Source organism: Lygodium microphyllum, chromosome 22 (assembly GCF_053477565.2).
Source record: "Lygodium microphyllum isolate KBCC chromosome 22, Lygodium_microphyllum_v1.1.10, whole genome shotgun sequence".
In the NCBI taxonomy this organism is placed as follows: Eukaryota; Viridiplantae; Streptophyta; class Polypodiopsida; order Schizaeales; family Lygodiaceae; genus Lygodium; species Lygodium microphyllum.
Genome location: NC_141156.1, coordinates 78,311,284 through 78,327,413, shown reverse-complemented (window position 1 = coordinate 78,327,413; position 16,130 = coordinate 78,311,284). Strand labels below are relative to the sequence as shown.

General features: G+C 42.6%; 2 pseudogenes; both read right to left on the bottom strand.

Annotated features, from left to right (window-relative positions):
- Positions 1-3,415: 3,415 nt before the first annotated feature.
- On the bottom strand, positions 3,416-4,358 carry LOC148017321 (delta(7)-sterol-C5(6)-desaturase pseudogene; annotated as a pseudogene).
- Positions 4,359-4,927: 569 nt separating this feature from the next.
- LOC148017320 (delta(7)-sterol-C5(6)-desaturase-like) lies at positions 4,928-14,167 on the bottom strand (annotated as a pseudogene).
- Positions 14,168-16,130: the final 1,963 nt, after the last annotated feature.

The following is a 16,130-nucleotide window of genomic DNA, read 5'->3' as shown; positions in this document are numbered from 1 at the left end:
CGCCATCGAAGCCATCGCCCTGCTGTCAGTTTGCGCCCGCCGCTGTTGTCTGGTTGAGCCGTCAACTGATGGCCTTATTACCCCCCACATGGTAGTCTAGAAGCTCATAAGCTTCCAAGGGGGGGCTCTCTTAAGCCCCTTTCACCCCCCCCCTCCCGGGTTTTTAAAAAAACCTTAAGCCCCCTTTCACCCTTGTGCAAAAAAAAACCCTTCCCTTCACTTTGGTGTCACTCCCCCCAAGAGCATAAAGGCCTTAAGGGTCTTATTACTTTTCCCCCTGTGTATAATCCCTAAAAGCCCCTTTTCCCTAGCTTCGAACCCACCCCCCCTGTGATTTAACCTTTAAGCCCTTTCTTACGGGCTTCAAAAACCCTTTTCACCCCCTTCATGTGCCTTACAAAACCCTTTTTATTACCCCCTATGTTTAAAGCATTATATAACCCTTCCCATAGTTGGAACCCAACCCCCATGTTTTTAAAAAAAAAATAATTAGCCTTCCTCATTGGCCTCGGAATCATTTCCCCCCCTAGGTGTGTAAACCCTCATAAGCCCCTTTTCTCCTAAATTGCCTAAGGGTCCTTAGACCCTTACTTATAACCTTTACGGCTATTATTTTCCCTTAAAGCTCTCCTACACCTTGTGTCTTTTCCACACCTTGTTATTCTCGTTCGTGCGAGCTTACAAAGGCCATTAAGCCTTCCCCATGGCTTCAATGGGTCTTAGTTGTAAAAGTTTCTAAAACACCCTTTAAAATTCCCGAATTCAAGGAGGGAGCCTTCCAAAAACTACTTTTGACGAACGGTGCAAGGGAGCGATGGTGAAATTCTAAGGAGGAGTTGTAAAGCTGCTTCCACGTTTGACGGACCACATTTGCGATGCCTCCTAAGAAAGTCCAAGTCGTAGCCGTGGGAGGATCATCTCCCGGTATCCATGTGGATATCTCACCCCAAAACCAGGTTTTTTCTTCTTGGCTTTAATTCGGTTTTAAGTTAATCATGCAAAGAGAAATTGTTAGGGATAGGATATATTTGTCTGAGTTACTTGTAATGAAGGAGTTTAGTTTATTTGAATGAATGATAATGTATAGAACTTAGTTTCCTTCGAATTGCATCAAGCATTATAAATTATGAGCAAGATTACCCATTTACTATAGTAGTTTATTTTAGTTAAATCCTAAAGGTATAGAAATTATATCTTGCACCATTAGTCTTATACCCTTCGCAACAAATCATTGTAAATGATTAAATTCATGAAAGGTTTCTTTTGTTGCTCAAGTTACTAGGAAGTTGTCATTGCTAATTGCACATCATAGCAAGGGAAATATTTGTTATTTGGCATGAGTTCATCTGCAAGGAAAAAGGAAGTTTAATTTGAACTGTATTGACTGAAAAGTAAATTGTCACAAGGATAGCAAAACTGTGACAAGACAATTAATATTACCTTCCAAAAGATATCCAAACCAATCTAAACATAGAAATATTCATACCCTAAGCACTTGACTACTTTCCTTATTGTAGGGTCAAAAAAAATTTCGTAAAGATAAAGAGCTAGGGCTGTCCCCTAAATCCTTAAAAAGAAACCCTAGGCCCGACATTGTGATTGATTCACAAGGAGAAAGGGTAAAAACCCTCATCAAGGATGGCAGATCCCTACGCAAGTTATCTTGCAAAAGGACGTATTTTTGGATATCCTTCTAAATAAGGAAAGTTGTAAACCGGAACTAGCATATCTAAGGAACTTTAGAGTTGACCAAGTTGGGTTAATAAGGTACGCCCTACACCGGAATGTAAAGGATCTTGCCAATTTACAAGACACCTTGGGAACGAGTGCTGATACACTCAAAAGAAAAGAACACTTCCTTAGCAGTTTGCCAAAAAACACGGTTGATTAATGGAAATGTTTTTGCTTGCTAGAGATTTTAGGTCTTTGTTTGAATTATGAATTACAAATTAAATGAGTATCTATACTTCAGGTTAAAGGCCTGAAGGAAGAGGCAGTTTTAGTTACCCCTGACTACCTGCCTAACCCTAACCAAGGGGGTTGTTCACCGCGTCTGGAACATGGACCGAACCCCGCCGCGAGAGGTCTCTCCGTTGAGCTCTACTTGGAGTAGGAGGACGCTTGGGTGGCAGGGGGGGATCTAGCCGTAAATCCCTAGCCTTCTGGGTCTTGCCCAAGAGGCTAACGTGACTCGGGATTGGATCTCGAGGTCCGCATACTAGTTTACGAGTGGAAGCTTGGAATAGTGATCCATGGGGATTACTGGATAGCCTGTGAGCGGATTATGGACAAGCCTACGGGCGGAACTCCTTGTATTTCACAGATAAAATGATGAAATGTAAAAAAAAGAACTTGCTTGATATTGTTTTTCTATGTCACGTGATAAGATTACGTGAAGGAACCAATGCTTAACGGGATTAATTAAAGAAGCTGATTGTTATATAACAAATTAATGTGTTAGATAATTACATAACTAAAACCAAACCGAGGAAAGTGCGGAGGATGGGCCATGGGTCCCGGTTAGCCGGGAACTTTTCTCAAAAATCTCGAAGAACAGCGGGATGATCATCATCATCAAAATGAATAATGAGAGCGATGACCTAGAGTTACGTCTTACCCGATTTACGTTGTTTTAGGGGAACAAAATGGGACTATGCCTTATGGCAGAGAGGTTGAGCCTTGCATCCCTCTCATTTCCCATTCTCCTTGAACCAAGTGCAGCGTGAATCCACTTCGGACCTGGCGTTTCTGCGTAAAGTAGTTCGCTCGGGTCTGATGCTAGTTGCTGTTAGCTAATGACCAATCACGAAAACCCAAATTACGGTCGATCCTAAGTGGGAAAGGCCAGGATACTTCCGCTACGTGGCAGATGCGGAAAGACCTAGATCGCAAAACCCGTAACATTTCATGGGAGTGCCGGGTGGAGTTTTCTAGACATTCGTTCCGATGGACCACTAAGACGTTGTCACAGAGTTCACGCAAAGGCTGCAGAACACGGGGTTCAAGATACAGCAAGAAATGAGGCTAACAAGAAAAACTCAAATATTTGATGCCAAAGTTCACTATATTCCTTATCAGGTGAGTTACAGGAAACTCATGTACAGAAAAATCTGAAGTTTCTCTTAGTCAGCATTGCATCTAGGTGGAAGTAATTCTTAAACTGTTTACATTCAGATGTATAATGCCTTTTACATTGAACGGAATAATGGCACTAATAATCCAGTCAAGCATGTCCTTTAGTGTAGTGATCCTTCTGTTGTTCCACACATCTGATTTCAGATGCTTTCAGAGATCTTCTATCAAATTCAGATCACAACAGCAGCAGGTACATCAGACTAGCAGAAATTTTCAGCAATCCAACTCCTGTTTTTGAGCATCAAGGGTATTCAATTGAAAACCATAGCCACTGTTTGTCTCATTTCAGGAACAACAAAAATTGACCAAAGATCCATCCACATAAGCATGGCTGCCAAGAAATGCATACGAGATTTTGCTGCTTCAGGAAGTTCCCATATTTATGCCTGTATGTTGTATGGTGGATGGTATGATAGCCTGCACCCATGATTGACCAAATTTTTCCATGGATACAGTCATGAATATTGGTGATCCAAACAGCCTCTAGAAATATGAGAGCAACATGAGTTATAAAGTGGGTCGGTATAAACAGAATTACTATCACATGTGGACAGGCCTGCTGAATCCTATCTGGGTGAAATGCCAACCCTGCAAATGGCGATAGAGTGTTCTCTTTGTTGAAAATATGGTGTATTGCATGTAGTCATTTGTAGAGGGGTCTGCAATCATGTAAACCTCTATGCATCCAATAAATGACAAACTCTACTACCATAAGGTAAAGAATCGACCATGCTATGTAGTGAAGCAATCCAATATGGCTGATTTTAGGATAACACTTAGTCCAGCCTTGTTCAATCATGTATTCTGATGCTGTAGACAAGGAAACATATAAAGGCATAGCCTGGAAATACACATGCTTTTTCCAATAGTAGATGTACCAACACTAGAGATCGCCTGCCACAAAGTATAAGATGACCTCGGCAATGTAATTCTTCAACCATGTCTGGGCGGTGTACGGGACCACTTTGCAGGGAAGAAGAGGTCCAAGACCAAATCGTTGTACCAGGATGTTTGCTCCATGAAGTAGTTCAAAGAATACGTTGTATTATCAGACAACTAGTAGGCTGGCATGGGTGTTTGCGTGGGTAGCAGGCCAAAGTTCTTCTTCAATACAACACGGTGCTTCGAGAACTTGTCTTCTGGAGAGAAACGAGCTGGATGCGCTGATTGAGTGGGAGTGCCCAGCGGAGACTCTTTCTGCAGCGTGTAGACCTTTTCGCCATTCTTGTTAGTATAAAACATGAGATACATGATGGTTGCTTCTTCTTCTGTCTGTGTGTAAGCCTTAAGGTATTCAAGTTTTCGCCATAACTACGGAAGACGTCTGTCTTTGCTGAAGCCGAGTCATGAGAGTCAGAGAGATTTACCAAAAACAGGCTGTTCCCATCAAAAGAGAGCTCCCTCTCTTTGCCTCATATGAGAAAACATTCCCCAGTTATCTTTTTGCTAGCAATCAAGAATACGCCCCGTTTATGATTCTGCAGAGAATCTCGGATTCCCTGTTCCCTGGCGACCTGATCTGGTCTCGCAGTCTTCAACAATTGCCACCATCTCGGAAAAGCCCTGAGGCAGAAAATGCAGACCCGCGGTACACAGGTAGACCACACACAGACACCAAACAGACCGAGAGAAAAAAGAGATAGAAAAAGCTCCCCATTCAAATTCTTTTTTCCCCCATGTATCCTCCACAGGCCGTCTGTTCTTCCCTCCATCCGCTATTCGAATTCTCTCTCGAATTAGTCTTTTTTTCCCCTTCGTTTTCTCCTCTGTTTTTAGTTTTTCTTTTTCTTGTTCACATGTCAAAATTAGGCAAGCGACCTTCCTCATTTATCTGAGACTCCAATCTCTTGATTTTTGTGTATATGTCTCGAGAATCCATGTAGCTTTTGTCTCCTGCCACAAAACCATAGAGTCTGTGGTCAATTTCAACAAAAGCTTCTCCTAGCTTCTTATGTAATCTCATGGAACATTGTCGCATCTTCTGTATCTCATTAGCTTCTTCCCGCATTCCAGCACTTTTTTAAAGGTCTGACATGAGCATAATTTTTGTCAAAGCATTGCTGTGCTAGCAATATGTCACCATGCCTTTTGCATTAATTTAACATTGACATCCAAGCAACAAGATTATTTGCAAGAGGCATATCTTGCAGCAACTCTGCTTCCTCCTTTAAATGTCCTTCTTGTAGCATATCTTCAAAACACTTGCACCAAGGCTGTCATGTTGGAGCAAACTTTGACTGCAGAAACAAAAGTGACTTCATTTGGTTGTTTGAAAACAGTAACCTTTTTCCTCAACCCTGAAGTTCCTGGTTTTTGACCTTCATACCGAGATGTATAGCATGTGGTGATCTTAAAGACTGTCATTGCACATAGAGCTAGAACAAATAGCAGCAGGACAAAGATCCTTTGGCATCAGTTTTTCATATTTTGCTAATACACGCACATCATGCATCCAAACAAAATCATACACATGCACTAAGGGAATATATACATTGGATGCGGATTATTAAAATGCATCACACAAACAATGAATCACACGCGGAAATTAACACAAATGCACAACAAAAGAAATGGAGGTGTATACGACTCGGATGCGCAGCAACACGACATCCACCCCCTCTAAACTTGCGCATCCTCCGGATGTGCCAACTAACTAGGATCATTCAACTCCACAAACAGGTCAAGTCCATCTTCTGATTCTAGTAGACCTGTTTCTCCATCAGCTTCATCATCTATGTCTTCTGTCTCTTCTGCTTGTCTTTCTCCTATCTGCTCTTCTTCTGTCAATGCTTCAAGTGCATATTCTTCATCTTCTCTTCTCTTGAAAATCTTGACTCGTTTTCCAGCAATAGGCACCCTCAATGTTGTTCCATCTAACTCAGCCAGCTCATAGGTACCATTGTCAAAAACCTTTTTCACTTCATACGGTCCAAACCATCTTTGAACCATTTTTCTCATGCTACTATGCTGATTTTCTAGACTACTGTCATAGACTAGAACCCAATCACCTTCTTTTATGGCTCTAGGCCTCAAGCGATGCCTTAAATCAAACCTGTCCTTATTTCTGAGACGAGCTGCCTTCAAATGATCAACGGCTAGCTGCACATCTTCTGTCCTTCTCTCTAGTTGACGGATCCGAAGGGCTAACAGCTCTTCCCTTGATAAATTCTCATGCCACGGAAGAACACTCCAAGTGAGAGCACAAATTTCAATAGGCATGACAGGTTTTTGCCCATACATCAACTCCGCAGGCATGTATCCAGTAGTCACACTATGTGTAGAGCGATCAGCCCACAATGCAAAAGGTAGTAATCTCGGCCAATCTCCAATCCGACCTCTACAAGCTTTTGCCAATGCTTTAACTATTGGCGGATGTCCTCTTTCACTTTTACCATTTCCCTCTGGATTATAGGCAGTAGTAAGAGCCAATTTAATCCCAAGCCGTGAGAAGAATTCTCTAGCTTCATCAGCATCTAGCTCTCCACGATCAGCTGTAATCTTGCCTATACATCCATACCTGCAAAATATTTCTTCCAACAAGAATTTACATACTGTAGTGGTGGTCTTCGTCCGCAACGGTCTACCTTCAACATAGTTTGTAAGATCCTCCCTAGCCAAGACAAGATATCTCATCTGCCAAAGTCCCACTGGCAAAGTAACCAAGTCTACCACCCACTTGTAATGCATACATAGTGGATAAGTCGGATGCAGCTCATCACGATGTCGCACTAAAGAGTAAAGCTGGCAGTCCCTGCAAGTCTCCACAAAGTGAGAAACATTTTTATACATCCCTTTCCACCAGTATCTTTCTTTGATTTTCTCATAGGTAGCCCACACACCTCTATGTCCAGCCCATGAGCTCTCATGAAACTCTCGCATAATCTGTATTTGCATCGCTACATCACAAACTACTCTCAAGGGCAAGCCTCCTCTCTTTCTTGGATGCTTCCAAAGAAAACCATCTTTCAAGAAATACCCATAAGCCTTCCTTCTGATTTTCTTAAATTCATCATCTGTCCAATCAGCTCTTCGAGTCAATGAACTTAGATATTGTCCAATTTGCAGCCATTCATCAACATAAAGTTCTTCAATAAAGGCTTCAACAGTAGATACATGACAATCATGAATAAGGACAGAAGCAGCAAACTCTGTCTCATCATCTTCTGCAAGCATTGACTCCTCATCCTCATATCTCGCTCTAGAAAGCATGTCAGCAACTGAATTATCTTTCCCTGCTATGTGTCGAAATTCTGGATTCAATGATTTGATATAGGCAATCCGCCGAAGCATCGCTATATCTGGAGTCGAGCAACTAGTAATCATGCCAAGCAAAGGCAAACAATCTGTTTCCACAATAACCGAAGCTCCAATAAAATATCCTTTGTCACACTTCAGTGCAGTGACTACTCCCCACAATTCTCTTTTAATCTGCGGATATCTCCTTTGTCGCTCATTAAGAACTTTAGCTCCAAAGCGGATTGCATACCTATTTCCATCAGCATCATCCTGTCCCACAGCCCAACCTATGCCAATAGGGCTAGTATCAACTGTCAACATGATCGGTCGTCCACATTGATAATCCGCCTTGCGTAGAGTAGGAGCTGATTGCAATAGCTTCTTGAGCTTACGCATGGCTTTTGAATGCTTCTCATCCCAATGAAATTTTTGCCCCTTTCGAAGCAGTTGATAGAGAACATCTGCAATATGAGCAAAATGAGGAATCCAAATCATGTAAAATACACAAGCTCCCACAAATCTCCGCACCTCTGAAGTAGTCGAGCAATACTCTGCAATCCTGTTTATGGCATCCACCTTTGCAGGAGAAGGCTTTCTGCCATAATATCCAACCATATGCCCAACTATGATGACTTCATTAACAACAAAGACAGATTTCAGCCCTGAAAGTGTCAAATTTACCTCCTCTAATCGTGTCAATATTTGTTCACAAGCATTCAAGTGATCAGCCACAAACTGTCTACATCCACGCAAATCAAGACTTTCATTCTTTTCTTCTTCTGCACAACCCTTAATAGGCACATCATCTAGAAAAGGCATGGTATACTGCGGAATATAGTCTCGAAGAACTCTATGCATAGCATTCATCATATGAGCAACTGAGTTTGTAGCACCTTGAGGCAAGGTACACATCCTCACAAGACCAATAGGTGTCCGCATAGTAGTAATATCCCTGCTTTCCAAGGCAAGCTGAAACTGATCATAACCTAAATACAAGTCACCTAGTGAATAGATGGCTCGTCCTGCAAAAGCCTCAGCAAATTCATCCACAACTGGACCTGTTCCCACATTCCTGATTGTCACTTTGTTCACGGGCTGCATATCCTGAATAAATCTCAAAGTACCATTCTTCTTTGGTACAGTAAACCACCTGTTAGAATAGGGTGCAGAAGAGGGTTCCAAAATCCCCATTTTAATCTTCTCATTCAGTAACTCTATCAGCTTTGGCAAGTGTGCTTTAGGCACAGGTATAGGACGTATATTCCATGGTACATGAGGAACAGTGAAGATGACCATAGGTGCAACCAATTCGGGACTAATGCAGCCAATTTCATGTGGAAAGAAAGCAAATGCCTTACCATGACGTCCAAGCATCTCTCTAAAACATTCTTTTTCCACTGGAAGCAAAAAATCATCATTTCCAATCTTCAATTCTGCAAGAGTTTCAGCTGTAAACTTATGTCCAATATTTGCAGGATCCCTCAACATAGGCTGCTTCATAGCTTTTTCAATCTGTTCATCACTATCAGAAGGAAGCGGCCCTGCAACCGGCTTAACCTTCTTATCAACTGTTTTATATTTTGTGTCAACCTTGGCATCATTCAAGAACTCTTTCCTTTGCTGCAATTTCTGCAAATTTTCAGCATCTTTCAACTCTGTTGACTGAAAAATTTCAGCCTTTAGCTCTATGGACTGCATAGATGCATCCTGAAACTCTGTATGCAGAAACTTTTCTGCATTCAACTCTGTTGGCTGAATGAATTCAGCCCTCTGCAATTCTATTAGCTGATCAAGATCAGTCATAAATTGAGTTTGTTGAGTTTTCTCAGCCTCTAACTCTGTTTGCAGCATAAAACCAAAAATTTCCTGAAACATATCCAAGGTTTGCACAGGTATGATCTTTGAACCCTTGCATACATCAGTTTTCAGCATTGCTCTTATCTCAAACAATGTATCTACATAAGACATCCCTTCATACAATCCATCCACATGCTCTTCTGCTTGCAAAATACCTGCATTCTTTAACTCTTTCTCCTTACGACCAATGTACTGCCTGGCAGCTCTAGGCAAATCTGAAATTTTCTGATAACTCACTGAACTATCTGAAGTAAACCCAACAAAGTTATTGGAGAAAGACTGGCTGCCACGAGGCGAGATCTCCTCTTTTCTCCGCTCCGTACCACTGGCGTCTCGCAAGACAGCGGTACCTAATGAAAATCCAACTCCTTCGCAGGTAGTGGTGCCTCACGCAAGGAGTCCCTTTTTCTCGGATGATTTACCCCAACAGTCATAAACTGAACAGCTCGCATACCATCTTTACTGCGTATCCACGCATAAGCTGACCCATCATCCATCACTTTTGTTTCCATTCTTACTTCTGTAATGAAATGCTGTCCAAGAACAATCGGATAAGAGCATGAATCCTGAACAAAGCAATGATAATCCTCTTCAACATTACCAATAGAAATTCTGATACTCGGACAAGCAGCATACATATCACCAGAAGTATTGTTGGCAGCTCTCATGCGCCAGCCATGCTCTACATCCATAGGCCACTTGCCACTCTCATAAACACCTCGAGCAATAAGATTAATCTCAGAACCATGATCAACTAAAGCAATCAAGGGAATTTGTTTCTCTCCAATCCTTACCACTGTCTCAGTGGTTGCTCTAGCCCAATGACTTTGTGAAAAATGGCTGCGAGGAATGAGAATAGGGGTCTCATCATCTTCATACTGCATAGGCTGCACTATTTTCTCCAATTGCGGATTAACAGAAGCATTCTCAACCATCACTGCATCATCATGCTCTTCCCCAAGAGCTCCATGCCACAATCCCTGTAAAGCAGGTCCTTCCATCGCATGTCGTTTCCTCCGCAAAAAATCCTGCATCTGATCTTGTATTTCTCTTCTAGCAATCCCAAGAGCCTCTCCAACAGTAAAAGTGACTTCACTATTCAAAATTCTTTCATGAAAAATCTTACTCATATCCGTTTGCATATCAAGGTCTGACAAGAGCTTGAATCCTGGCTCTTTTCTTGGTTGCTTCTTTTCTTTCTGCTTGTCTCCCATTGGTTGATCAGAACCTGTTTGAGCTAGAGAATTTGACATAGGTGGAGCTGTAACAGGTGGTGAAACAAAGTCACCCCCTCTAGTCTTTTTGGAGGAGCTAGGACCCTCCTCATCTCTTCTTCTCTTTTCTTCAACCATGGCATCTAAACCTTGCGTTTTAGCCATATAAGCAAAAATAGAATACCTGTCAACAGGAGAATCCCATCCTGTTTCTCCTCGGATGCTAGAGCCCACACAAGTCATAGTAGAAGTTTGAACTTTCCCTCTTCTCGCTATCTCCAAGGCAGAAGACCATAAAGTAGAGTCTCCATCAGATTTCTGCTCAAGCTGGACTCCAAAAGCTGAAGCATCTCCTCTAACACTCACATAAGCTGATCGCGCAACCATATCATCAACAAGCTTCTTCATACCTCCCTTACCGAAGTTTGTGTCAAGAGGAGCGCCAGTCTCTGTCAGCCATATCTTCCCATCTTGTCCCCAGAACACTACATTCTTCTTACGTGCTTCCTGAAAAGCATCACAATCTCTGCAGTGTTGGTGCTCTGTACTATCACACCAAATACATCGTCGCCCTTTTCTTTGACCAGCTGGAAAAGCAGTCACTGGAGCAGGTGCTACAGCAGGTACTGACATAAGTTGCTCCTTTAACTTACCAACTTCAGCTTTGACTGCTTCAATTGTCAAATCCGCCAAGCCTTTAATAACATCATCTACAGATAAGGGCACTGGAGCAGCAGGAACTGGTGGATTCACAACAGGAGGAGTAGGCTTAGGCAAAGAAGTTGCAGCAGGGGTAGAAGAAGAAGTCTCCAAGGATTTTTCAGGAACTGTTCCTGTATTTCGATGCAATCTTACTCTCCTGCGCTGCTTCTTGACAAGAGCATTCACAGCATCAATGACATGTCTCCACTCAGTCTTTAAACCTGAATCAGTAGCTTGATCTTCCAAAAGATCATCCAACTTTTCCTGTAAATCAGCATCTGCAGCTTGCAAAAATAACTCCACTTTCTGCATCTCCAAAGCTTGCTGTTCAGTCCCATCCAACTAATCATAACGGCTTTCAAACTCTCGCAGAAGAGTGGTAACAGAAAGTCCCTTATTAGGCATAGAAACCCATGCTAAAAAATTCCTGCGATTCATAAGACCTGTATCCTCCAGGAAATATTCATCTTTTAATGCCTTTTTAAATTCAGCCCAACCCGCATGTGCTTCTTGAATTTCTGCAATTCGACCTTCAAGAGCGCGCACCACGATCCGCAAGAAGTAGCGGCTCCAAACATCTTGAGAAACCCCAAAAAACTTCATCTTTTCTTCATACAAATGCAGGTAAGTTGACACTTGCTGGCCATTAAACTGCTTCATCTCCTGTTGGACAGCTTTCAAAGCATCCATAGCATCACTGTCCCGTTTTGCATGAGCTTGCTGCTGCATATACATGGTAAATGACTGAAACAGGTTCTTCATGACATTATCATCTGTCATCTCTTCTTGCGAGTCTCCCATCTTACTGATGACGCAGCACTTTCACGTCGGGTTCACTAGAAATGTCAGAGAGTTCACGCAAAGGCTGCAGAACACGGGGTTCAAGATACAGCAAGAAATGAGGCTAACAAGAAAAACTCAAATATTTGATGCCAAAGTTCACTATATTCCTTGTCAGGTGAGTTACAGGAAACTCATGTACAGAAAAATCTGAAGTTTCTCTTAGTCAGCATTGCATCTAGGTGGAAGTAACTCTTAAACTGTTTACATTCAGATGTATAATGCCTTTTACATTGAACGGAATAATGGCACTAATAATCCAGTCAAGCATGTCCTTTAGTGCAGTGATCCTTCTGTTGTTCCACACATCTGATTTCAGATGCTTTCAGAGATCTTCTATCAAATTCAGATCACAACAGCAGTAGGTACATCAGACTAGCAGAAATTTTCAGCAATCCAACTCCTGTTTTTGAGCATCAAGGGTATTCAATTGGAAACCATAGCCACTGTTTGTCTCATTTCAGGAACAACAAAAATTGACCAAAGATCCATCCACATAAGCATGGCTGCCAAGAAATGCATACGAGATTTTGCTGCTTCAGGAAGTTCCCATATTTATGCATGTATGTTGTATGGTGGATGGTATGATAGCCTGCACCCATGATTGACCAAATGTTTCCATGGATACAGTCATGAATGTTGGTGATCCAAACAGCCTCTAGAAATATGAGAGCAACATGAGTTATAAAGTGGGTCGGTATAAACAGAATTACTATCACATGTGGACAGGCCTGCTGAATCCTATCTGGGTGAAATGCCAACCCTGCAAATGGCGATAGAGTGTTCTCTTTGTTGAAAATATGGTGTATTGCATGTAGTCATTTGTAGAGGGGTCTGCAATCATGTAAACCTCTATGCATCCAATAAATGACAAACTCTACTACCATAAGGTAAACAATCGACCATGCTATGTAGTAAAGGAATCCAATATGGCTGATTTTAGGATAACACTTAGTCCAGCCTTGTTCAATCATGTATTCTGATGCTGTAGACAAGGAAACATATAAAGGCATAGCCTGGAAATACACATGCTTTTTCCAATAGTAGATGTACCAACACTAGAGATCGCCTGCCACAAAGTATAAGATGACCTCGGCAATGTAATTCTTCAACCATGTCTGGGCGGTGTACGGGACCACTTTGCAGGGAAGAAGAGGTCCAAGACCAAATCGTTGTACCAGGATGTTTGCTCCATGAAGTAGTTCAAAGAATACGCTGTATTATCAGACAACTAGTAGGCTGGCATGGGTGTTTGCGTGGGTAGCAGGCCAAAGTTCTTCTTCAATACAACACGGTGCTTCGAGAACTTGTCTTCTGGAGAGAAACGAGCTGGATGCGCTGATTGAGTGGGAGTGCCCAGCGGAGACTCTTTCTGCAGCGTGTAGACCTTTTCGCCATTCTTGTTAGTATAAAACATGAGATACATGATGGTTGCTTCTTCTTCTGTCTGTGTGTAAGCCTTAAGGTATTCAAGTTTTCGCCATAACTGTGGAAGACGTCTGTCTTTGCTGAAGCCGAGTCATGAGAGTCAGAGAGATTTACCAAAAACAGGCTGTTCCCATCAAAAGAGAGCTCCCTCTCTTTGCCTCATATGAGAAAACATTCCCCAGTTATCTTTTTGCTAGCAATCAAGAATACGCCCCGTTTATGATTCTGCAGAGAATCTCGGATTCCCTGTTCCCTGGCGACCTGATCTGGTCTCGCAGTCTTCAACAATTGCCACCATCCCGGAAAAGCCCTGAGGCAGAAAATGCAGACCCGCGGTACACAGGTAGACCACACACAGACACCAAACAGACCGAGAGAAAAAAGAGACAGAAAAAGCTCCCCATTCAAATTCTTTTTTCCCCCACGTATCCTCCACAGGCTGTCTGTTCTTCCCTCCATCCGCTATTCGAATTCTCTCTCGAATTAGTCTTTTTTTCCCCTTCGTTTTCTCCTCTGTTTTTAGTTTTTCTTTTTCTTGTTCACATGTCAAAATTAGGCAAGCGACCTTCCTCATTTATCTGAGACTCCAATCTCTTGATTTTTGTGTATATGTCTCGAGAATCCATGCAGCTTTTGTCTCCTGCCACAAAACCATAGAGTCTGTGGTCAATTTCAACAAAAGCTTCTCCTAGCTTCTTATGTAATCTCATGGAACATTGTCGCATCTTCTGTATCTCATTAGCTTCTTCCCGCATTCCAGCACTTTTTTAAAGGTCTGACATGAGCATAATTTTTGTCAAAGCATTGCTGTGCTAGCAATATGTCACCATGCCTTTTGCATTAATTTAACATTGACATCCAAGCAACAAGATTATTTGCAAGAGGCATATCTTGCAGCAACTCTGCTTCCTCCTTTAAATGTCCTTCTTGTAGCATATCTTCAAAACACTTGCACCAAGGCTGTCATGTTGGAGCAAACTTTGACTGCAGAAACAAAAGTGACTTCATTTGGTTGTTTGAAAACAGTAACCTTTTTCCTCAACCCTGAAGTTCCTGGTTTTTGACCTTCATACCGAGATGTATAGCATGTGGTGATCTTAAAGACTGTCATTGCACATAGAGCTAGAACAAATAGCAGCAGGACAAAGATCCTTTGGCATCAATTTTTCATATTTTTTTAATACACGCACATCATGCATCCAAACAAAATCATACACATGCACTAAGGGAATATATACATTGGATGCGGATTATTAAAATGCATCACACAAACAATGAATCACACGCGGAAATTAACAAAAATGCACAACAAAAGAAATGGAGGTGTATACGACTCGGATGCACAGCAACACGACAACGTGTCCTGGGTGATATTAGGGGACATGTTACATTCCTTTTGGCACGATGGTCCGATTCCCAGAATCGAACTGTTTGATTCTGGGAATCGGACAAGGCTGGTTCGACTCTAATAGTCGGATGGTCCGATTCTTGCAGTCGGACAGAGTGGTCCGAGTCCACCAGTAGGACAGGTGGGGTCTGATGGTCCGGCCCGAGTGCCACGTGGCACATCCAATTGGACTGTTCGATCCGATAGTGGGGTTGGATTCTAAATTTGTTTGGTCTGATCTGAATGTTGGATGGTCTGACTAGCATACAGTCTGACTCCCTTAGTCGGACAGTCCGATTCTTGGAATCGGAGTCCGACTCCAGGACTCGGGTGGTCCGATTCTGGGAATCGGACCACTGAGACCTGGTCCAACGCGTTTCAATCCCACTTGACGCCTGCTATACACAATCACAAGAGACTTTCCAGATATGATTAGGGCACTACTAAGAAGCACCAGACTCACTTGGAGTAGCACAAATTGATGGCACCCAGAATCGTGATAGCGCTCCCTCTTCCCGGAAACCAAAAGCTCTCTCTCTCTCTCTCTCTCTCTCTCAAAGCTAGCCAGTGAAATGAGGTTTTCACTGGCCTTCCAAGCCTCTTAAGGTCCTTTCCTAGCACTACAAAACCTTAAAGCCAGTTCCCTTTTCCCTGTTTTACCCAGAAATTTGAATCCGGTCCCCTGTTTCCCTATTTCGAGTAGCAGCCAAAACCTTCTGTTTTCTCTTTTCTTAACCTAATCTAACCTTAATCTAGTGCAGCCAAAATGCAAAATAGAGATGCAGAATGGTAGTCCTACACTAATGCTTCCAACAAACCAAAACACTTGTTTCACGGATTAAAACCTCCTAAATATCCTAGCTACTGGAGCGCCAGTTCGGGCTGCAAACCCTACTTCTATGCTCGATTTGATGCACGTGGCCCTCAAGGCTCGATTCCGTCTGTCTCAGAAACGGAACCAAAATGAAGGGAAACTACAAGCTCTACCCCGAGATCTACAGACCACTTATTGCTCAAGTGTTTCGAACTGAGCGGCCATGGCTACCTCTCACATAGCCGACACACAATGCCTACCTTATGGGTGTAGTGAGCTTACCTTGATGCTCGATCGAGTACCCTCCTCTTTCTTGCACACTAGTAGCTCCACGATCCTTGAGGCAAGCTCAAGCAACCTTAATCCCTCTCCCATGAGCTTCATCCTCCATAGCCACACGCGAGACAAGAGAAGAGAAGAGAGGAGGGGAAGATGAAGAGAGAAGATGGAGAGCTTCTTCTCCAAGATCCCTCACTCTCACACAATCACTCCCTCACTCCCTCACACTCTCTCAATC